At 55.6% G+C, this 23,088-nt stretch overlaps 1 protein-coding gene across 2 annotated transcripts in view; it reads left to right on the top strand.

Moving 5' to 3' along the window:
- Positions 1 to 23,088, top strand: part of LOC130876591 (guanine nucleotide-binding protein G(I)/G(S)/G(O) subunit gamma-7) — a 59,155-nt gene that overhangs the window by 9,107 nt on the left and 26,960 nt on the right. The window contains exons 1-2 of one of the 2 annotated variants that reach the window (XM_057773207.1): positions 5,168 to 5,303; positions 8,355 to 8,408. The gene's annotated coding sequence lies outside the window, so the exon portion shown is untranslated. Of the gene's footprint in view, positions 1 to 5,167; positions 5,304 to 8,354; positions 8,409 to 23,088 lie in introns of those variants that run through there. The other variant, XM_057773206.1, reaches the window with a different exon arrangement.

Genomic DNA, 23,088 nt, shown 5'->3' with positions numbered 1-23,088 from the left:
TTGTGCTTTAAGAAATGCCACATGATGCCATTTTACTGTGAAAGAGTTGTCAGGATGCCTATTTAGAGGGAGGTTCACCAAGTTAATTCCACTGATTTTTCTTTTTTTTTTCTTTTTCTTTTTCTGTTTTTTTTTTTTTTTTTTTGACAGGATTTTATTCTGTGTAGCTTTGGAGCCTGTCCTGGAACTTGCATTGTAGACCAGGCTGGCTTCGAACTCACAGAGATCCGCCTGCCTCTGCCTTCTGAGTGCTGGGGTAAAAGCATGTGCCATCCCATCGGCTCTACTGGGGTTTTTTTTGGGGGGGACGTAGGAGGTTGAGATAGGGTCTCTTGTAGCTCAGGCTGGCCTTGAGCTTGTGATCCTCCTACTCAGCCTCCTGAGTGCTGGGACGTCGTGTGTGTTGTCACGTGTCTTACCTCCCACTGTCTGTCTTCTGGAAGAAAATGAGGGAAGAGCTGGCATGTCTTCAGGTAGGACAAGAAGCAACAGCCACTTGGAAGTTGTCTTTTGACTATGCGTTTCCTTTTTTTATGCCAGTTCCAAGCTGTGTGGCTTTGATGAACTTCTTAAAGTCTCTGAGCCTCAAATGTCCCACCAGAGAAACGTGCTTTGATGACAGCTGTGTGCCACCTTGCCCCATGCAGGGGGTGGAACTCCAGGCTCTGCACATGCCAAGGGGTGCTCTACCCGCTGAGCCCCACCTCCAACCCTTCTTTAGTAATATGCACACATGAATATCTTTTATTTTTGTGTACAGATGTTTGCTTATGTATGTCTATGCACCACGTTGGGTGTAGTCCCTGCATAGGTCAGTAGAGGGCGTTGGATCCCTGGGAACTACAGATTCCCAGGGACCCAGGTTGTGGGTGCTGGGAATCGAACCTGGCTCGTCTGTTAGCTGGTGTGCTATCCACCGAGCTAACCTTCTGCTCTGCTTGGGGCTGACCTCAAGTTCATGGCCTGAGATCAGGTCATTCTGTCCCTCTCATCTGCCAGCATTTTTTAGACCTCCAGAGAAGGGGCTGAGGTCACTGTGCGGGCATCAGGCTGGCTGAACTCGAAGGGCAGGCGCGGGAAGGGCAGGTGAGGGAAGGGCAGGCGCGTGGGCACACACAGCAGCAGGTGTTTCCCGCTGCTCGAGGCTTGGAGCCCACAGCATCTGGGATGAGGCAAGAGGGTAGCCAGCCCTTCCTTATGCCAGACCTTAAGGCGACCCTCAGCATTGCATCCTGTGTCTCCACGCGTGACTTGGTAACATAATACAGAACTTGAAATCTCAGAGGGAGACAGACTCAGGTTGTCACGAATGGGGGAGGGGTGATGTCATTCGCCTGGGCTCCATGGGGGCTGGGAACTCAGCTCAGCACCCTGCAGATCCCAGCACTCCCCACCCAGAACAACCAGGAAGTGTTCGCACTGCCAGGGAGGAACCCAAGGTGAAGGTGACTCAGAGATGAGAGAGCCTTTTGTGCCCGGAAAGTCGGGAAAGGCGGCCGCCAGAGCCAGGGCCACCAGCTCAGCAGGTTCAGCTGACCTTGCAGAGCGAGGCACAGCTGGGCCCCAGAGCTGGTGACAGCTCAGCCAGTCTCCAGTACTGTGGAGGACAGGGACCCATGGCGGGTCTACTTGTCTGAGAACAGGGTCTCACGTAGCCCAGGCTGGCCTCAAGCTCACCGTGGAGCCCCATGCTGAGTGCCAGGGTGACAGGCAAGCGCCCTCACACCTGACTTATGTGCAGGGAATGGAATCTGGCTTTGCGTGTAATGGGTGAGCCTGTCACCCACTGAGCCTCGTCCTCAGCCCCTTCAATAAAACAATAAGCTGACAGTTTGCAGTCCCTCTGGGACTTTGAGCTCGTGAAGGAGGGCCGTGCTGTGCACACAGTGTCATGGAGCCAAGAGGTCCCTGTTGTGTCTGCTCAGCTCCCCTAGACAGTGGTGAAGGAACAAGGTGGCTGCGCCTCTCAGTGGACTTGTTGACAGGAGTAAACTGAGGCCACATTTCACCTGTGGCTTTGATCTGACTCCTTTAAATCTGCACGACTGAATCCAGTGACCCCAAGCCATTTTGTTTGTTTTCAACACCAGGCATTGAACCCCGTGCACACCAGGCACTGAGCCCCGTGCACACCAGGCACTGAACCCCGTGCACACCAGGCACTGAACCCCGTGCACACCAGGCACTGAACCCCGTGCACACCAGGTACTGAACCCCGTGCACACCAGGCACTGAACCCCGTGCACACCAGGCATTGAACCCCGTGCACACCAGGCACTGAACCCCGTGCACACCAGGTACTAAACCCCGTGCACACTAGGCAAGCATTCTACCATTGGCTGGATTTGGTGGTGCACGCTTCAGGAGGATGAGGTCGGAGGATCTCTGTGAGTTTGAGGACAACCTGGTCTACGTTGTGAGTTCTATGCCAGCCTGGGCTACATAGACCCTGTCCCCAAAATTGAAATTTAGTCATCAGGCTTGGCAGCAGTGCCTTTACCTGCTGAGCCAACTCACTGGCCCTCTTCCATGCTTTATTTTGAGACGAAGGCTGGCTGGCCTTGGACTCCCTCTGTGGCTCAGGCTGGCCTTGGGATGGTCTTGCTCTTGTTCCATAGCCAGGCTTATTCACTGCTGGTTGCTTTGTTATTGTTATTTTGTTTTTCTTAAACAGGGTCTCACTGTGCTTGTCCAAGCTGACTTCAAACTCAGAGCAATCCTTCTGCCTCAGCCCCACCCATACAGACTATAGGTTTGCACTGCCAGCACTCCATTCTTTCAATCATTCTGATTCACTCTGGTTTTCTAGAACTTTCCACCCATAAAGCTGCTGCTGTCTTCCAGTCCAGCCCCAGCTGCACCCTCCACAAGGCTCACGGGTGGCTCACGGGTGAGGGCACCCTGCTGCCACATCCACCCTCGATGTTCTGAAAGCTTCCTGCAGCACAGCCCCCCACATGGGGACCAACCATCTCTCCCACCTGTCCCCTCCCTGAGCCCATCCCTCTCTAATTTGCATATTCTGTTTTTAGCATTTTTTTCTGGATTTTACATAATCATGTCATTAGGAGGCTGTCATGGGAACCAAACGCTCCCTTTTCAAAGTACCTTCTGGAGCTAATTGCATGTCTACTATCTCCATTTCTTTTGAAAATGAATTTTACATTTTGGGATATATTGACTGAACAAGCTACTTTAGGAGGCCAGGACAGAGGAGTCCCCGCATGCCCCCAAATGATGTCCGCATGACTTAGGTCTTAGGGTGACCCCTTGTTGCTCCCACAGTGAAGCAAGGCTGAGCTCCTGTTAGTCTTCCCCAGGACGCTCCCTGTTAGGGTCCTAATCCAAGGTCAGGCCAGCTTTGTTGTGACATCATACCCTGAGGACAGTTCTTCTTCAGACTTTGTTTAGATTCACTGGGGCATGTTAAGGAGTCTTGGGTAGAGGTCTGAGAATATCCGCTCATTGTGAGCAGCCCAATATTTTCCGTTATCCTTCTCTACCTAGGACTCAATGATAGAGCCCCGCCTAGAACCCGCAGTGAGGGCTGGGGGCGTGGTCAGGGTGGAGCCCCGCCTAGAATCCCCAGTGAGGGGCTGGGGCTTGGTCAGGGTGGAGCCCCGCCTAGAATCCCCAGTGAGGGGCTGGGGGCGTGGTCAGGGTGGAGCCCCACCTAGAATCCCCAGTGAGGGGCTGGGGGCGTGGTCAGGTTGGAGCCCCGCCTAGAATCCCCCCAGTGAGGGGCTGGGGCGTGGTCAGGTTGAAGCCCCGCCTAGAATCCCCCAGTGAGGGGCTGGGGGCGTGGTCAGGTTGGAGCCCCACCTAGAATCCCCAGTGAGGGGCTGGGGGCGTGGTCAGGGTGGAACCCTGCCTAGAATCCCCAGTGAGGGGCTGGGGTTTAGCTCTGCTGTGAGTGGGGAAGCCATTGGTTCAATCCTAGACTACAAAGGAACAGGCTGTGGATGGGCACGCAGAGCTACAGCGGCCCTGAAGATAAGCCAGGCACTGAGGGTTTGCTGTCCGACCTCTGCAAGGTGACTCTGTGGGTTCCTGTGCATCTCTTTCTTTGGACAAAGGTGCTCTTTAGGTTTGTTTTTTTTTTTTTTGGTTTTTCGAGACAGGGTTTCTCTGTGGTTTTGGAGCCTGTCCTGGAACTAGCTCTGTAGACCAGGCTGGTCTCGAACTCACAGAGATCCGCCTGCCTCTGCCTCCCGAGTGCTGGGATTAAAGGCGTGCGCCACCACCGCCCGGCTTTACGTTTTTAGCTTCCATTCCTGCATCATATGTGCACGTGCCTTGATGCGTGCGAGATTCCGGGGACAACTTGTGCCGCTCAGTCTTCTTCCACCACCTGTGGGTCCCAAGGACTGAACTTGGGTTCACAGGCTTGGCGGTGAGCACCTTCACTCTCTGAGCCATCTCGCGGCCACGGCTCTTTAGGTTTGAATGGAAATTAGCTTGTGCAGGTTTCTATTCTTGTCCAAAGTGGACCGTCCTGCTGTCCATGCTGTCTCCACACACCAGTTCCCATCAGTGGTGGGTGACACTGTCAGGTGACTCTGCCCCTCTGGATGCTGGGCCATGGCACGCCAGGGGAGTTCCTGGCATGGAGTTAGTGGAAACCAACGACTTTCTGAGCATCCGTAGGGTTCAGTGCGTGCCCCCAACCCACGGTGTACCCAGTGCCTGGGGGACCCCATCCTGACCATGAATGAGATCCAGTTGCCTTCCAGCTGATCCTGAGGTGGGCAGGGAGCCTCCACCTGGGCGGTGCTGGCCTTAGCTGGGCATGGTGGCACATGCTCATCCCTGCAGAACTGGGAGCTGAGGCAGAAGGATTTCCAGGAGTTTGAAGTCAGCCTAGACTATAGTGTTGAGACGTTCAACCCAAAGCATAAAAGACCTTGAACGGTTGGTGTTCAGTCCTGAACTCAGCTGTCCTTGGGTCCTGTCTGTTTGGAGCTGTGACAGAGCCAGCTCTGGGTCCAGTCACCTCACACCCTGGTCCCTGCCTGCTTCGTGCTCTCTTGCCTGTGCCCTGCACCCCATGCAGAGGAAGCCGTCACCCTCTGCTCCCTGCCTTGGCAATCAGTGTTCCTGGGTGACATATTTAGATGGTTGCTATGGTGATGAGGTTGACAGCTTCATGTGGCACAAAAGACGGGCCCGCTTTGCTATATCGAGCCTGCAGAAGACCGGGTGCCTGTGCCACGTGCCCCTGTCAGCGTAGGAAGGGAAGGGGGCTCAGACAGCCCGTCCCACCCACTCGCTCCCCACGGAGGAGCGGCGACCCGCTGGAGGAGGTATGACTGTCACCTTGAGAGATGTGTAGGGAGGAACAGGGCTCACTTAGGGGTGACTGGGTCCTCCAGGGGACACTGGGCTATGCCTGGGGACGTGTGTGGCTACCCAAACTCAGAGTGTCCTTGGCATGTGGCGGGTGGAGGCCAGAGATTCTGTCGCGTATAATCAGGACCCAGGGTACACGCTGAAAACGGTGCACGGTGTCCCCAGGCTGTGGGAAGCTGGGTCCTCTCCTTGCTCTGCCCATGGCTGTGACAAGCACCTGACACAGGCGGCTATGGAAGCAAGGGTTTCTCCTGTACGGTTAGCACCCTCCATCGTGGCCACACCGAGTCCGCAGTCAGGAAGCAGAGAGAGGCGATCGCTGGGCTCCGCCCACGATCCCAGCCCACGAGATGGCATTGCCGCGTGCAGGGACACTCGTCGATACCTTCTCAAGGTGATAGTGACAACACCAAGGTCACACTGAGACAGGAGGGTAACTGTGAGCTCGAGGCCAGCCTGGACTGCACCGTGGGATCATGGGACCCCTTCCTCTGGGCCTCCCTGAGAAAAAGTAAGGCAGCCTGGTCCAAGGGGGAATCGGGATGGATTTTGTTTGCTGTTCTGGGCTGGCCTCGAACTCACAGAGATCTGTCTGCCTCTGCCTCCTGAGTGCTGGGGTTAAAGGCGAGCGCCACCACTGCCCGTTCATGCCTTTCAGAGACCTTGGCCCAAAGGGTATCACAGCCATTGGTGAGAGAGATGAAATTTGGGGCCATGGCTGTTGGGGCTTAAAGAAATCAGCTAAAAACTTAATGTCAAAAAATTCCTTTTTAAAACCAGCTCTGACTGAGACTGGGGGATTAGTCGCTGGAACTGTGGAACTGGGGTTCGATTCCCGGCATCCCCATGGTGTTTGTGACATCATCTCTGGGCTCTGGTGATCCCTTCTGGACTCTGAGGGCGCTGCATGCACTTGGTCAGTGTGTGTGTGTGCGTGCCTATGTGCATGGGCATGCATCTGCATGTGTACGAGTGTGTGCGTGTAAGAAGTTTCCTCGTGCCCCTCGGTGGCCCATAGAGTGGATGACAGGGATCCTCACGACACTGCTTTCCGAGTGGTCACAGAAACCAGAGCTGCAGCGTCCTCTCCGTCCTGCACCGGGTGATCTCTGGGACAAGAGTGGCTCTTGCGGGCTCCAGGCGATGAGTGGGTGTGGCCGGGGTCCTGCGTATTCCCCTCCCTGTGGCCCCGTGTCCCACCCTGGGGGACCCTCTGCGGTCTGGCCTAGAGCGTGGAAGGACTGGGGTCTGTCTCAATGACTGCCGGGGTGTCCTGCCCCAACCAGCCCTCTTTCCCTGTGGACACTGCTGCCCCTGCGTGACAAAGGTAGGAAGTGGGCACAGGGTCCTTGTCGGTCCCGGGTCATCCACTGGGGTCCTGGAGTCACTGTGACTAGACTGAGTCAGGACGACCTTGGAGACCCACAGAGCTGTCTGGGGATGCGGGACAGAGTGGACGCTGCTCAACCCCCTCAGGGAACCAGCTCGAGACCCGCCTAAGAGGACCCTAAATTATTATTTAGAATTCGGGCCTTGCTCCTTCACCATGAGCCCCAGGCATGTGGCTCTGCCCGCCCCCCGCCCCCCGCCCCCCGGTTTCTGGGGCCAGCTGCTCTCCCTCTGCACTCAGCATGCGCCTCAACTCCTCCAACGACTTAGTGTCCAGCCTGGGTGTGAGCACGTGTGCAACTCTCAGTTGCCTGGGTTCGTGTGAAGTGGCTGGGGTCGTCCCCGTGGATGGGCGTGTTGCTCCAGCCGGGCCTCGGTGCAAGCAAGAGTCCAGCCGCTTCCTGTAGCGGCGCTGCCACCTGCAGGAGGCAGCCGGTATTGCAGCTGCATTTGCAAAACCAAAAACCTCAGAAAGGTACTTGAATAGAGCGCTCTCCCAGCATGCACCAGGCCCGGGGCACCGCATAAGCCAGCCTAGGCTACATAGTGAGTGAGGACAGCCTGGGCTCACGAGACCCCCTCTCAAGAGGGAGAAAGATAATATTTTAGGGCTGGAGATAAGAGCACTGACTGCTCTTTCAGAGGTCCTGAGTTCAATCCCCAGTGCCCACGTGGTGGCTCACAGTCATCTATAATGAGTTTGGTGTCCTTTTCTGGCCTGCAGGCATACATGTAGACAGAATACTGTATACATAACAAATAAATCTAAAAAAAGATAATATTTTAAAAAGGGTTTATAGCCTAACATGTGATCTCAAGTGCTGAACTAGCAGAGGCAGGAGGATTGTGGGTTTAAAGTCAAATACATAGTGAAATCTTGCATCAAATAAAATAATATAAAATAAAGTAAGGGCCGGGCGGTGGTGGCGCACGCCTTTAATCCCAGCACTCGGGAGGCAGAGGCAGGCGGATCTCTGTGAGTTCGAGACCAGCCTGGTCTACAAGAGCTAGTTCCAGGACAGGCTCCAAAACCACAGAGAAACCCTGTCTCGAAAAAACTAAAAAAAAAAAAAAATAATAAAATAAAATAAAATAAATTAAAGTAAGGGCTGGCTAGAGGGCTCAGCAAATAAAGGAGCTTGCTGTCAAGCCTGAGGTCATGAGTTCGAGCCCTAGAACCCACAAGATGGAGGCACACACATACACACACACACACTGAATGTGTCTTTGGGGGTTAAGGTTGAGAAATAGCGCAGAAGTGCCCTTCTTTCTCCAGGAATCATGCTGGTCAAGTCCAGCATATATTGAGCTCCCACTGTATACAAACGCTTTCTAGAAATGCCCTGGTGTGACTCTCAGGAGAGGCGCACGGGGACCTGGGAGGCCGGCCACCGCCCTCTGATGGGCAGTCCCCTGCCTCTGTTCTGTCTCTGACCCGTCCATTCCCACCCGCCACTTCCCTTTCAAATGCGCAGTAGATTAATTATGAATTCCGCCTCATTCTTTCGGTAAATTGCTGTTCCCATCCGGCCCGCGCAGGCCGAACCCCACAGCTTGTCGGGACCCCCGACCTGACGCCCGCGGTGCCAAATTAACGCCCAGTGTTTCTCTTCCAGGGAGCGAAGGCTTCTGGTTGGAACCTCGGTGCTGGGACGGTGGACTCGGTGCAGGTAGGTGCTGTGCTCGGTGCCTTGCTGGGCTTTGAAGCCTGGGTGGGAGTAAGGAGTCTTGCGGAACGGGATCCGCACGGACGGGGAAGGGGGCCATGGTGCTGTGGGGTGACCTCGGCCCCAGACAGCCATGTTCTCTCCACCCCAGAGTTTGCCAGACGCTTTGGTACTGCACCCCGTTTCCAGCACCCCGTTTCTCACATCCCATTCCCTGTACCCTATTTCCCATGCTTACGTTTCCTGCACCCCTGTTTTCCTACCCCCTTTCCCAACCTTTGTTTTGTCTCCCGTACCCCTTTCCCATACTGTTTCCCGTACCCCAGTATCCCGCACCTCTCTCCCCACCCCTGTTTCTCTCACGCCTGTCTTCTGCATCCTGTCCCGCACCCCGTTTTTCACACCCCATTTCCCACACCCCTGTTTCCTGCACCCGCACCCCGTTTCACACACCCCGTTTCCTGCACCCTCACCCGCACCCCGTTTGCTGCACCCCCTTTCCACAAACCCGTTTCCACACACCTGTTAACTGCACCCTATCCCGCACCCCGTTTCTCACACCCCGTTTCCTGCTGCCATTTCCTCATCTCCAGGGTCATGGTTTTTGGGGTTGACTTTGCTTTCTGCACCTGTTCCGTACCATGCCGGCACCCCGCTCCGCCCGGTTAGCTCCCGGTCCTGAGGCTGGGGTGCGCTGTCGGGGAAGGGGGTCTCGGGACGTGGCCGTAGTTTGAGACAAGGTCTCATTATAGAGCACTGGCGCCACCTGCCGGCCTCTGCGGGTACTGCACACGGGTATAATCCCGTGCCTGTACCTCTTCCTAATTTAGGGGTACATTAGAAGACAGCGCTGTATTGACTGTGTGACTCATACCATTCGAAATGTAACCACATGTGCCTGTCCCCTGACACAGGGAAGGAGGAGGCTGGAGGGAACATGGTCAGCCTCAGCAATGTAGTGAATTTGAGGCCAGCCTGGACTACCTTTCTCTCTAAAATTAAAATAAGATAAAATTTAAAAAGTAAGCCCGGCATGACACCTATAATCCCAGCACTCGGGAGGCAGAGGCAGGCGGATCTTTGTGAGTTCGAGGCCAGCCTGGTCTACAAAGCGAGTTCTAGGTCAGCCAAAGATACACAGAAGGACACAGAGAAACCCTGTCTCAAAAAACAAACAAACAAACAAAGATTAAAAAGATGGATTTATGTTGTCAAGGACCCTATGTGATATCAGGGAACGCTCGTGGCGGCCATAACTGGGGAAACCCTGGCATGGAGCGGCCAGAGGCTGCTGAGGGTACCCAGGGCTGTGTGCCCCACAGAGAAGCCTCAGCCCTGTCAGTCACGCTGGGGTCCTGAGGGTGGGGATACAATACTGACTTGAGTCTTTCTCTCATGAGCCACTTGAAGAGCGGGGTGCTCCCTAACTCCCGACTTTTTATTTCCTTTTTTTTAAAAAAGTAACTTTATTTTTATTTTATGTGCACTGGTGTTTTGCTGTCTGTGTGAGGGCGTTGGGCCCCCAGAAATGGAGTCACAGGTGGTTGTGAACCCCATGTGGGTGCTGGCAATTGAACCCAGGTCTTCTGCAGGAGCAGATGGTGCTCTAACCACTGAGTGTCCCTCCAGTCCAGTATGGACCCTTCTAAAAATAATTACATGTATTTATCTTTGCACATGTGTGTGGGTGCATGCATGTGTGTGCTCACATGTGGAGGACAGCGGACAGTTTGAAGGAGCCGGGTCTCTCTCTTTCCACGGTCGGGAATTGAACTTGGATCCTCAGACTTGGGGGCCGTCTCCTGAGACTACAACTTTTCCCGGATTGGTATCAGCGCCTGCCATTACCACACATGACCACCAGGGGTCAGCAGAGACCCGTGCGGCTCTGCACCGGGGGACTTTCAGGGAGCTTGGATGAGGGAAGGTGGGAGGTTCAGCTGTTGGTGACGCTGGTGGCAATCATCCCCTTGGAAGAAGTGATGCCTCAGAAAATGTGGCCACTCAAAGTACAGAGGGTGGAGGCGAGATTGAGGGCCGGGGTGATTAACAGGGCTGCAGGATATCAGGGAAGCCCGTCTCCATAAAATCAATCTGGGGTCTTGACGCTCGGGGGATCGACATACAGCACAGAGCCTTGGGCAGCCCCAGCACAAGCGTTTTCTCTTCGCGGTCCCTTCTTTCTTGCAGTCTGGGGGCATTTCTGCTGGGAACATGCGGGTGGGAGGCGGGAGGGACAGACACGTGACAGGGGCTGCCCTGGAGCAGGTGGCTCAGACTCTGGCTCTTACACACACACACACACACACACACACACACACACACACACACACACACTGTCTGGGTTGACTGCCCTCTGGGTTTGTTCCCGGCCTGTGGGAATTGTGGTATTATAAGGTCTCTGTGGACAGACCATCTTGCTCTGCCCACAAGGTCCCAGCAACACCCCAGAACACCAGACACACCCGTGTGTTGTTGTGGGGCTTCACACGGAGACCTGCCAGACGCTCTCCTCCCAGGGTGCCTAGAACCTTCTCCTTGCCCGGTATGTAGCTGAGGACGCGGTAAACTTCTCACAGCCTCAGGGACCTCTCAGCTTCCAGGATGTGTTACCATTATCCTACCCCCGCCCTCCAGGGCATCCTGGGTGCTCCTGGCATTGTCGGCAGAGACTGCGGAAGCTGCTGTGCCCCGCAGAGCCAAGGGCACCCCACAGGGAACACCCCTGAGCAGTGTCCCAGCACCCGGCGCTATGCTGCTTAAACCTCTCCTGCTGGGGTAGGTCCTGTCACCAGGTTTCCATGTGGGTAGAGTTGCAGGACCTCAGTGGGGACAGGTGGCTGGGTGACACCGTCTCCTGGGGTCCCTGAAGCAGGGCATCTCCCCTGGCAACAATCTTCCCCTAAGATACCGCTGACCAAGAATGACCTGGCCCCAGACGGGGTCTCATGTAGCCAAGGCTAGCTTCAAATACCCCTTATGTAGCTAATAATGACACCTGGCTCCTGATTCTCCTGTCTGCACCTCCTACGTGCTACATGATAGGTGTGTGCTACCTACCACGTGCTAGAAATAGAGCCCAGGGCTTCCTGATGCCGGGCAGCTGAGCTATAAGGACTCTGCTAACAGAGTTGCAGGCACCCTGCCCACTAGGCCACATCCTCATCCAGGATCATCCCTTTTAGTCTCTGCGGTGTCCTTTGGTCCCCGCCAAGCCCTAATGAGCAACTCTCTCTTCAAAAGCCCGTCCACCCAGAAAGAGCTAGAGCCTTCCACTGCCGTGAGTGTTGTTGCTAGGCAACCGCTTTTAGCATCCGCTTCCCCCAGAGTGGTGCTGATGCAGGGATAGGTCATTCCCGGATTTGCTGGGCCTCAGCCTCCACTGACTCAATGCACGTGGGGGTGACAGTCACGTATGTATATGGCAGGGGTGGTGGGAACGTGGGGCAGCTGTCAGAAGCTGGACACTGCCCACCCGCGGTGGGTCCGGATTTAAGGTTACCTTTATTTATGTGTGTGGGAGAAAGGGTGTACAGAGCCCATGGTGGCCAGAATGGGGCACCAGGTTTCCTGGCGCTGTAGTCACAGTTGGTCGTGAAGGTGAGTGCTGGATCGGTCCCAGCCCATCCGGGTGGACCCATGACATGAGGGTGTTTTGTTGGGCACTTGTGGCCTTGCAGAGGACCCAAGTCTGACTCCTGTGCTCTGCCCTCTGAACTCAGACCCCAGCCCCTTCCTTCCCTTCTAAATACTCATCTTTGTGCATGAAGGATCTCTCCACCTGGAGTGACAACGTGTGTGTGTGCGCGCGTGTGTGCGCGTGCGTGCCGTGTGTGTGTGTGCATGCACGTGTGTGTGTGCACAGAAGGGTGTGTGCATTTAAATGTTTTTAATCAAAATATAATTACATTGCCAGGAGGTGGTGGTGCACGCCTTTAACCCCAGCACTCGTGAGGCAGAGACAGGTGGGTCTCTATGAGTTCGAGGCCAGCCTGGTCTACAGAGCGAGTTCCAGGACAGCCAGAGGGGCCGATCTCATTTGACACACAGGAGGACATTGTCCCCTTGCCGTAGTTGCTAGCTGTCTGTGACTCTTTGTGTAGAAAGGACCCGTGAAATCTGCCCACGCATTAACATTTGTTCCAGTCTTCGCTGTGCAGCTGTTTCTAGGAGAAATGTCTTTCACTGAACGCCGGGACTCCTTCTGGGGTCTGGCCACCCACCCTTCCTCCACATTGTCCCCAGGGCCCAGGGAAGCCCTGAGCATCTGCAACTGAGCACAGATGATCCAGCCTGCAGCCTAAGTGACGCCTCCTGCATCCCAGCCCAGGCTAGAGTGTGTGTGCGTGTGTGTACGAGTGTGTGCGTGTATTCATGTGTGTGCGTGTGTGTACGAGTGTGTGCGTGTATTCGTGTGTGTGTGTACGAGTGTGTGCGTGTATTCGTGTGTGTGAATGTGAGTGTGTGTTGTGTGACTGTGGTGGGGGCTGTGTGCATGTGTGTACGAGTGTGTGCATGCATGTGTTATGAGTATGTGTGCATTGTGTGTGTATAAGTGTGTATGCGCATGTGTATGAGTGTGTGTATGAATGTGGGTGTCTGTGTGTAAATGTGAGTGTGTGTGTTGTGTGACTGTGGTGGGGGCTGTGTGCATGTGTGTATGAGTGTGTGTGCGTGTGTGTACGAGTTTGGGTGTCTGTGTGTGAATGTGAGTGTGTGTTGTGTGAGTGTGGTGGGGGCTGTGCGCGTGTGTGTACGAGTGTGTGCGTGTATGCGTGTGTGTATGCATGTGTGAATTGAGTGTGTGTTGTGTGAGTGTGGTGGGGGCTGTGCGCGTGTGTGTACGAGTGTGTGTATGTGTGTGTGTATGCATGTGTGTATGAGTGTGTGTGCGCGTGTGTATGAGTGTGGGTGTCTTGTGTGAATGTTAGTATGTGTGTTGTGTGAGTGTGGTGTGCGCACGTGTGTGTACGAGTGTGTCTGTGCAGCTACCCACTCCATTGCTCTGCTTGGTTCCCCTGAGCCAGAGTCTCCCACAGCTGGAGCGGTGCTGGTTAAAGGGACCTGCACTGAGCTGCGGACTCTTACCCCAGGTTACCCTGAGGTGGGAATTAGTGGCCAGGCTGGGGATGATCCTCACTGGGTGTAAAACACTGGCTGCCACTGGAACCTGTGGTCCCAGTCCTCACTGGGGAGGTGGAGGCAGGAGAATGCCTGGGACCCTTGGCCAGACAGTCTAGCTTAACCAGTGAACTCAGAGTTCACTGAGACCATCTCAAGCAAGATGCAGAGTGAGGGAGGTCACAGACGAGGTGGAGAGAGGCTGGGGTCGACCTCACGTGGCCTGCTGACCAGGACCTAGGGACAGTAGGGACAGCATGCCTGTCATGCCAGAGGACAGAGGACAGATCTCATGTGGCCTCAGGCTGAGTCAGCTGGGAGCCTCCTGGAATGCCACACGCTGTCCCTGTCCCCAGGACCCTGACACATTATGCTGAATCAGAGCTGTGCAGGGCATAGGCAGCAGCAGCAGGACAGAGAACGGGGTGGGGGTGGCCTGGGTGGGGAACACAGGGGGGCCGCGAAGCCAGGGAAACTGACCTCGCTCAGAGGTGGGAAGAATGGCAGTGTGGGCCACCCCCAGGGACCCTAGCACACCCCCAGGGACCCTAGCACACCCCCAGGGACCCTAGCACACCCCCAGGGACCCTAGCACACCCCCAGGGACCCTAGCACACCCCCAGGGACCCTAGCACACCCCCAGGGACCCTAGCACACCCCCAGGGACCCTAGCACACCCCCAGGGACCCTAGCACACCCCCAGGGACCCTAGCACACCCCCAGGGACTCCTAGCACACCCCCAGGGACCCTAGCACACCCCCAGGGACCCTAGCACACCCCCAGGGACCCTAGCACACCCCCAGGGACTCCTAGGGTCCCTTGTACCACAGCGCCCATTCTGGGGCACGAATGGCTCCTCACTGTCACTGTGGCCAGGATGTCCCCACCCTCCGCAGCTCCACGCTAGGCGCCCCTCCAGTGTGGCAGTCACGTGTCCCCAGACGTCCCACAGGACCCCCGGTAGGCGGAGTCACCCCGTCAGATGCCAGAAATTCAAGATGATATTCTTGGAGGAAGTGACAGTTAACATCCTGGTCCTGACCGGGCCATAGAAAGTTCTTGTCCCACGGTGACAGAAATCCCAGAAGTCCAACCTTCCTGACTGAGAAACCAGGAAACCGAGGCTCAGAGAGGGTGGGTGCCGCGGCCACCAGAGGACGTGTTTAGCGCTGGGTCAGGGGACAGTGCTGGACCCTGGCCAGCGGCTTCTTTAGCAAGGTCAGGACGCTGATGGCATACATCCCGGGATGACACACTAACGTCTTGGTCCTCACGCCAGCCTGGGCTCTGTATGGGAAGGTGGTGTCCCCACAAGCAGCTTCCCCCATCTGCCTCACCTCGAACTCGGCACCCACTCTCCACCAGTCCTCCCTCTTCACCACAAGGGGGCTCCCCATAACTGCAGCAGGCTGGGTTCATAACCCAGATTCCTGTCTGTACTTAGCAGGGAGGAGACTTTCTGGAGACTGGGAACAGAACACGCCCACCCTCAGCCCCCACAATGGGTACATCGTTTCACTTTGACCCCCCAGGAGTCTGCTGGATAATGTGGGGGGAGTGAGGGGTGTGGGGGGCACGGGGGATGTGGGGACGAGTGTGGGGGTACTGAATCAGCAGCCGGGGTCCATCTGTCTCTCTTTTTAAAAAGTTGTTTATTTATTTGTACTGTATTTTATGTGCACTGGTGTTTTGCCTGCTGGGGAGGCAGAGACAGGTGGATCTCTGAGTTCAAGCCTGGTCTACAGAGTGAGTTCCAGGACAGCCAGGGCTACACAGAGAAACCCTGTCCTGGAAAATCAAACCACCGTCGCACACAGAACACATAGTTTCCCATGTTAGCCATGTCTCGCTCGGCAGCCCCTGGCTTGCTTGTCCTTACGTCTGTCCCCACCGTCACCCGACAGCCAAGCTCTGTCCCATGTCACACACTGCACCCTCTCCCGCCCCACCACCCAGCTTCCTGTCCCTGAGTCTGACAATTTCTGTGCCGCTTCGGGAGCAGACCCGGGTTCGTCGCTCTGTGTCCGCTCCGTGAGTGTCCGGATTGTGCCGCCGAGCACCGTGCGCTCGGGGCCTCTCCATAAACAGTTGTCACCGTGGCTTTTTTTTCTTTTGACCGTGATGTAACCAGTGGGATCTGTTGGTGGATACTTGGCTCTGCTTTCTGGCTTCTAGGAACCATGTTGCTATGGATACGAGTCCCTGCCTCTGGGACCGTAGATTGCTTGGCACCTTTTTCTGGTCTTGATACCTACTTCCCTCTCCAGCCCCTCAACCGTCTGCCCAGGCCTCTACCGACACCAGGTAATGGTGACTGAGACTCGGAACACAATGGTGCCCAAGCTTCCGCTCACCCCCACCCCACTAGCCACACAGCTGTGGGAAGACTGGAGAAGGTCACACTTCAGTAGCTGCACCTGGGGTGTGAAGCCTCAGGGGCTTGTGTGACCAGGGAGCTGTCAGCCCCTTACAGCCACCAGCCTGGCTATGGGCTCCCTTCCCAGAATCTACTGGGGAACCAGTCATGGGGGTTTTTTCCCAAATAAGTGCTCAGTTCTTGGTGGGTGTCCCCACCCTGCTCCCACCAGACAGGGTTTCTCTGTGTAGCCCTGGCTGTCTGGGAACTCGCTCTGTAGACCAGGCTGACCTTGAACGCACAGAGATTTACCTGCTCCTGCCTTTTGAATGCGGGGTGTGAAGGCATGAATGACCATGCCCCTTGCATGACCGTTGCCCAGCTTTTCTCCCGTGGCTTGTAGATGATGCTAAACTCCAGATCCTTCTGCTTCTGCTTCCCCGCTGCTGGGATGGCTGGTGTGAGACAGTGTTTGGTTTACTCTGGGGTCCTGTGCTTGCTGGGGGAGCCCCGGCTCTCTACCCATGGAGCATCAGCCCCAGCCAGACCCTGTGTCTTCTTCAGGCAGTGGTCCAGCCCTGCTGAGGACGCATCCTCTGTGAATTAGCTTTCTGATGCTAGAATTAAAGGTCAATAAAATGAGTAAGAAAATGAAAGGCAGTCTCGAGGCACGAGGCCTAAGGAACTTTGCCCCATCCGTTTCTGTGCCTGGTGAGTCTGTCCCTCCCCCTCCCCTCCCCGTGGACATCACAGCTGGGAGCCAGGACACCTGCGGCTGTGGGAACCACTCAATCCACCAGATCAACAGGATGTGAAAAAATGACAATTGAGAGCTGTGGGCTGTCCTCAGTGGGCAGAGGGTGCCCTCCTAGTATGAGGAGCCCTGGGTTCCACCCCAGCACAGCAGAAACCCGGGCAGCTCAGGGTCATCCTCCACTGCACGGGAGTTCAAATCCAGCCTGGGCCACATGAGACCCTGTCTCAGAAGAAAACCATATGGACAGATGTCACCATGGCAGGCAGACTTCTCAATCTGTGTGGCAGCATCTGGGACCCTAGTGCTGAGCAAAGGCCCAGGCTCCCCACCCCGCAGCCAGCTGTGCACAAAGCAGACTTCCTTGTTGAAACCTGGCAACCTTCCTGTGCCTGTAGCTTTGGGTAACCCAGGTTTGACTGCCGGTTTCTCCCCCTTCCTTCATTGCAGTGGGTAGAGAGATCCCTTATCCTGCTGGAGGCCTTGGTTCCCTCCCCAGAGCCATGTAAACCGTGTCTTAGAGCACACGCCTGTTATCCCTGCATGGGGGGGCCGGGAGCAGGAGGATCAGGGGTTCATTGGATGGTTAACCCCGACTACACGAGACCCTATCTCAGAAATGCACAGTCGGGCAGACAGGCCTTGGCTTGCAGGACCATTGTTTCTGAGATCTCAGTAGCACGGCTGGTTGGTCTTTGTAAGCAGTATGGGGAGCTCAGCACGGAGTGGGTAGGTTGGAGATTGGGTCCAGCACCCTGCAGAACCCAGGATGCCCACAGAGAATGACCGGGCCCACTGTCCACAGTGCCAAGAGAAAGGTCAGCCTGGTTATAGGGCAGAGATGTTCTTATTCTTGTTACTCTGTGTGCAGTGATGCACACACTCATTTGCATGTGCAGAGGTGAGAAAGACACAGGAGTCCTGCTCCCTCACCCTCCAGCCCAGGCTGTCCTGGAACTCACTCTGTAGACCAGGCTGGCCTTGAACTCACAGAGATCCCCCTGCCTCTGCCTCCCAAGTGCTGGGATTAAAGGCGTGCGCCACCACCGCCTGGCAAGCCGGGGTGTCTCACTGAACCTGGAACCTCTGTACCCACAACACTAGGGCCACAGTCTGCTTTTGTTTCTTGTGTGGAGTGTGGTGCAGGCTCCGATGAATACAGTGCCACACCTGTAGAGATCATTGGCCAAGTCCAAGGAGCCACGCCTCACCTACCCTGTGGGTCCCAAGAGTGGAGCACGGGTTCTTGTGTTGGCGGCAAGCGCCTTTAGTAGCTGAGGCGTGTCTCCAGTCCCACATCTGGATTCTGGCTGGGCGCGGTGCTCAGCAAGTCTCATTCCCCAAACCATCTTTTCTCGTTTGTCTCTTTCTTTGAGACAGGGTCTCGCGTAGCACAGGCTATCCTCCTGTAGCACAGGCTACCTCAGCATACTGAAGGCTGACCTTGAGTCCTGATCCTCCTGCTCCCACCTGGGATGATGGGTGAGCAAGGCAGGACTGGTTTATACAATAATGCTGGGCCTGGAACTCTGGGCCTCTTGCGTGCTGGGCAAGCCGGCACTCTACAAACTGATCGAGGACCCCAAAATATTGTTTTTATGTTTCATCATTAAATTATGAAATACATGGAGTTTTTCTCCTTCAAGGATACTCTCTGGTGGGCTCCACACAGGCTGAGAGTCTCAAATTGTGATCAGCATGAAGCCCGGACGTGGCCACCAGGGGGCAGCACATGCCGCCACTGGCCCCGCTCCCGCCAGGTCCCTGCAGCCCGCAGTCTAGACGCTGGCTGGGCGGAATTCCTCTGCCCTGAAGTCAGCCGGCCCTGTCATCCGTCCCAGCCTGCTGTCTGGCCAGGGCCTTGGGTCCCGCCATGTATGGGCTCAGTAGGGTTGGGGAGCATTCCGGGAGAGTTCAGGACGGGTGCCCGCCTTCTGCTCGTCTCTGGAGGGGGGATGTGGCCGGGTTGACCTGCAGGCTCCCTCACTAGCTACAGAGCTGGGGGCAGGCTTTGCATTTCTGTCCTGACTTCGGAAGCAGGTATTTGTGGGCAGCCTGACCGACCAGAAACCGAGTCTGGGAGTCACATCCTACAGTCACCTTAGGGCCTGAGCCATGCAAAAGGGAAGGAAAAAGAAGATAGTGCTTGGTTTGAGGGGGCGGGCTGGGATGCAGCCTCATAGTGACTGAGGCCAATTGTGTGCTCCCAACCCCAGCGCTGTGAAATCAGAAACAATGAAAGAAAGGAAAACGTTGACTTTTTTTTTTTTTTTCTGGTTTTTTTTTGAGACAGGGTTTCTCTGTAGCTTTGGAGCCTGTCCTGGAACTAGCTCTTGTAGACCAGGCTGACCTCGAACTCACAGAGATCCACCTGCCTCTACAGGGATTAAAGGCGTGCGCTATCACTGCCCAGTACGTTGATTTTTCTTTTCTGGTCCTAGAGGTGAACACGGATCTTGCATTAGGAACCAATACTGCCCTCCCCTCCGCCAACTGAGGAGGATTCTGGGCGGGGGGTTTCCACCTGACCACGCCCCCAGCCCTCTTTGTCTCTGAGACAAAGTATTACTTTGTAGCACAGTGGGAACTTGGGTTTCCCCTCCCTCCGCCTCCAATGCGCTTGGGTGCCATAAACTGGACCTGGGAGTCAGAGCATTTGTGTAAGAGGGACATCAGGCTGTAGCACCTGAGTCAGGGTGTCCTTTGTGTCCTCCTGTCCTCCCGTCTGTGAACTGTCCCTGTGCGGGAGGCAGAGGCAGACAGCCCAGGCTGTGGCCCTTGGCCAGATGGGGCAAAGGGCCAAGCTCACAGGTGCCAGCCTAAGGAGTCTGTCCCTGAAGACTTGTGGGAGCACCACAGGGTCAAAAATTCCTCAAGAGGGCTCTGCTAAGTTTCAGGGAGCCCAGGGGTCTCCCTACCTCTCTTCGCTTCCTAGTCATGTCAAAGGGGAGCCAGGCCTGCAGGTACACACTTGTGGCTGGAACACTAGAGACAAGGAGGCAGGAGGGCCTTAGCTCAGGATTGGTCTTAGCTACGTGGGGACCTGAGGGCCAGCCTGGGCTATGTAGAACCGTGACATCATCATCATCACCACCACCATCATCAAACAGCAGACTCCAATAAGATTCGTCTCCCTCTGTGGTCCTCTTAGCCTGGCTTTGGAAGGGCCAGGGTCCTGGGAGGCTCACCCACCGTGTCATACCCAGACTATCAACAGCGGGGTGGGGGGAAGCCGTTCACAGATGCTGCTTGCACCCCATGGAGTATTACTGAGCCATGAGCAGGAAGCTCTGATAACAACACAGCCACCGTGAAGTTAGGGACACAGTGTTGGGGCGGGGAACATTTTTTTTGGGGGGTATGATGGAATGTTCTGGGACCAGAGCTTGCACAATGTAGGGAATGTACTTAAATACCACTGGTTTGTGCGCCTTCAAATGGTTCAGTTTGAACTCTGCAAACTAAAACCCAAACCGAAACAAACAAAAAACTTGTGTTTGGGGTTGGCCGGGGCCAGGCCTCCTGACCTGGTGGCTGAGTCGCCGGAGGGACTCTGAGTTCTGACCCTCCCTGGGGCAACAGCGCCCAGCCCTGTAGGTGTGGCCCGGAGCCAGCGTCCACCAGCCCAAGAGCGTGGGGACGGCTTCAAAGCCCTCGCTGGTGCACCTGGTCCGCCACACGTGAGCCAGCTGTCGCTGGATTAATGCACCTGCGTCACCCAAGGGGCGAGTCACAGGTCGCGCCGGGGCTGCGAGGTACCGGCAGGCGCAGCTGCATCCCGGGTGCGTGTGCATCGGGAAACTGCTAAGGCTTCAGATGCTGGGTCCTGGGGGAAGGCGAATCTCGGGCGGGTTGGGGGACGGGGGAGGACCGGGAGTCACCTGGTCCAGCTAGGGGCTGATCGAAATTTGCTGAGTCACTGGGGACTCCGGGTTTTTCCGGCTCAGGCTCCACCTCCGGGCACCCGAAGAACGAATTTGCCCTTTGCCAGGTGCTTGTCACGCACGGGTGGCAACAGAAAGGCTCCCCCACCGCCCCCTCCAACTCACAGCCACTGCTGCAGCTCCTGGAGCCCGGCCGGCCTGCCCACTCCCTTCCCGCTTGTGGGTGACATTTGAAAGGAAGAAGTGAGCTCTGAGAGCGATCCGGGGATTCCCCGCGCACCCCAAGGCTGCCTTGACTTTCCTGGTGACTCTTCGGCTCACCTGAGCTCAGTTCTCAGCACCCAAGTCCGGGGTTGGGGGTGCAGAACCGCCTGGGACCCTTGGGGTCTCTGAAGGTGTCACACTCATGTGCACAAAGACACACAGTCTTTAGAGTGTGGCCGGAGGTCAGAACCAGTTCCCCCTCCCCCACCATGTGGGTCTCTTCCTTAGGGTTGTCAGGCTCGGCCACAGTGGCCCTGGCCCTCTCAGCCACCTCACGGGTCCAATCCCAGAACCAGCGTTTTAAATTCAGGTTTGGGGGCTGGGGATCTAACAGACCCAGGATTGCAGGGCTTGATTTCCATGAAGCCACCTCCCCAACCCATAGATTTGTGTTTCTAGGGCAGGGTCTGGTGTATACCCCAATATGGACCATACTTGCTGCAATCCCCCTGCCTCAGCGTCTTAAGTTCTAGGAAGGCAGGGAGGGGGAGCACTCTGCTCACCTTCTAGAACTTCCTCATGCCTAAAACGTTTGTAGCACACCCTTGAAAGATTCATGGCGGTGCAACCCTGTCAGGTCCTCTGGTGGGGGGTCTGTTGGGGTTCCTCTAGTGGGGTCACACCCCAAAGACCCCACAGTCAAAAGAATGGGCCCCCATCCCATGTCTCTGCAGCCACCTTCAGGGCGAATTGGAGCCACATAGTGAGTTCCAGACTAGTCACCCTGCGTAGCCCTGGGAGTTCCTGTCCTGGAACTGGCTCTGTAGACCAGGCTGGCCTCAAACTCAGAGATCCTCCTGTCTCTGCGTCTCGAGTGCTGGGATGGATGGCTGGGTCACCAGGTCCCACTTCGGGCAGCCTTATCGAGATAGTTCATGTGCTCTTACATCAGTGTTGCTGATTTCCAAATATTCCAACACCCCAAAGTAAGGCCCGCCCCACAGTCTGTCACCCACTGCCAGCCCCAGCTCTCCGAAATCCACTTCCTGTCTCTGCTTTCCCCGGTGCACAAGATTTCCTGTCATGGAGCCCACGTGGTGTGACTCTTGTGTCTGATTCTGTTGCCTCCAATGTCCTCAAGACTCTCCATGCTGTGGCAGGAGCTGGATGGCATTTTTTTATTTATTTATTTATTTATTTATTTATTTATTTATTTATTTATTTATTTATTATATACACAGTATTCAGCCTCCATGCCTGCAGGCCAGAAGAGGGCACCAGATCTCATTACAGATGGTTGTGAGCCACCATGTGGTTGCTGGAATTGAACTCAGGACCTCTGGGAGAGCAGCCCGTGCTCTTAACCTCTGAGCCATCTCTCCAGCCCCCCTGGATGGCATTTTTAATAGCCAAGATAGATGTGCCGTCATGCCCAGTGTGGTGTCCCCATCCTAACCATGGGCTTCACCACAAGGGGGCGGAGCCTTTTGAGAAGATGCATGAATGTGGGACCCCAGGATTGGTGGCCATCATCATACTTAAACAACCATACAACCAGACTCCCTCCTCCCCCCAAAAAAGTCAAAAGGCCATGCCAGGGGGTAGCCATGAAAGAGAAACCACTTTCCCGGGAAGGTGATACATTTTGCCACACACCGGGTGGACAACCGACCTGGGCTAAACATGGAAAACTCAGATGGCTGCTGGTGCCTTACCCAGGCCACCGCGTGGGCTGATAACCCTAAACTTGCGTTCCCACAGGAACGTTGTGTTCCCAAGGAGGGCCACGTCATCAGAGGGCCAAGGTTAGCAGAGGAAAAAGAAATAAGGTCCCTGACTTGAGAAAATTCCAGAGGGCCGGAGTCCAGTCACAGCCACCTTGGGCTCTGGCCCCTTTTCCCAACACAGGGGACAGGCCCTTTGACCGCCAGGCCAGGACCCTTGCAAACTGCCCAGCTGTACCTGTGCCCTCCAGGGAGACCGGTTTGTTTTGATCTCTACTTGACGTAATCTGATGTTCTTTCTTCCTTCTCAAGGGACCTGATTAGTATGCAAAAGATTGTTGTAGTGAAGGCAGGCCAGACACACACCCAGAGCCACCTCCCCGTGACCCAGTGGGGCCCAGCCTGCCATCTTGCCTCTTGCATTGTGGACTGTAACTCTGTACCACGGATTTTCGTTTCCAAGAGGCCTTTAGCCGTCAGCCATCGGCTGTCCTGTCTGCTGTCCCCATCGCCCGGTTACACCAGCTGGAACGATCAGAACAGCCCCAACAGAAGTGGTGAAGGCTGGATTCCTTAGGTCACCAGACAGCCACAAGCACCTGTGGAGTACTCGCTGGCTCTGTTGCCTCTTCCTGGCAG

The sequence above is a fragment of the Chionomys nivalis genome, chromosome 6 (assembly GCF_950005125.1).
Source record: "Chionomys nivalis chromosome 6, mChiNiv1.1, whole genome shotgun sequence".
Taxonomy (NCBI): domain Eukaryota; kingdom Metazoa; phylum Chordata; class Mammalia; order Rodentia; family Cricetidae; genus Chionomys; species Chionomys nivalis.
This window is presented reverse-complemented; position numbering and strand designations above follow the sequence as displayed.